Below are 725 nucleotides of genomic sequence, written 5' to 3' on the forward strand. Positions count from 1 at the left end.
ACTGTTGAAGGATTACGCAACACCTTATGCACAAGGGGTTCGGTCTAGCATCACTCGACCACCAATTGAAACTAACAATTTTGAAATCAAGCCTGCAGTAATCCACATGGTTCAGTAGCATCAATTTGGAGGAGGATCGTACGATGATCCAAACCATCACTTAGAGCTTTTCTACGAGATTTACGGTACTATGAAAGTGAACGGGGTCCCTCCAGAATAGTAAGGTTACTTCTTTTTGGATTTTTCCTGAAAGACAGAGTCAAGCAGTGGCTAAATTCTCTTCCAGCAAACTGCATAACGTCTTGGGATAGTGAGCAGAAATTTCTAGACAAATTCTACCCACCAAGCAAAACTTCCCACATGAGGAATTTGATTGCAAGCTTCAAACAAATAGAATCAGAATCATTATTTGAAGCATGGGACAGATTCAAAAGTATGCTGAGATAGTGCCCCCATCATGACCTTGAGAAATAGTTGGTTCTACACACATTCTACAATGGAATCAACTATTACATGAAGGTATCCCTCGATTCTACAGCAGGAGGAGCATTAATGAACAAGAGCCTTGATGAGCTGAAGAGATCATAGAGAATGTGACACAGAACCACCATTAGTGGGCAACCGAAAGATCTGGTCCTTCTTTCTCAGGAAATCCAATAAAGGCATCAGGAAAATTCGACGTACATGCAGTCACACTCATGTCCGCAAGGCTGGACACTCTAACC

The 725-nt window shown here is 41.9% G+C and overlaps 1 non-coding gene across 1 annotated transcript; it reads right to left on the reverse strand.

Annotated features, from left to right (window-relative positions):
- Positions 1 to 358: 358 nt before the first annotated feature.
- LOC122018261 lies at positions 359 to 464 on the reverse strand. The gene has a single exon (XR_006121688.1). It is a non-coding gene; the product is annotated as a small nucleolar RNA R71 (small nucleolar RNA).
- Positions 465 to 725: the final 261 nt, after the last annotated feature.

This window comes from Zingiber officinale, chromosome 8B (assembly GCF_018446385.1).
Source record: "Zingiber officinale cultivar Zhangliang chromosome 8B, Zo_v1.1, whole genome shotgun sequence".
In the NCBI taxonomy this organism is placed as follows: domain Eukaryota; kingdom Viridiplantae; phylum Streptophyta; class Magnoliopsida; order Zingiberales; family Zingiberaceae; genus Zingiber; species Zingiber officinale.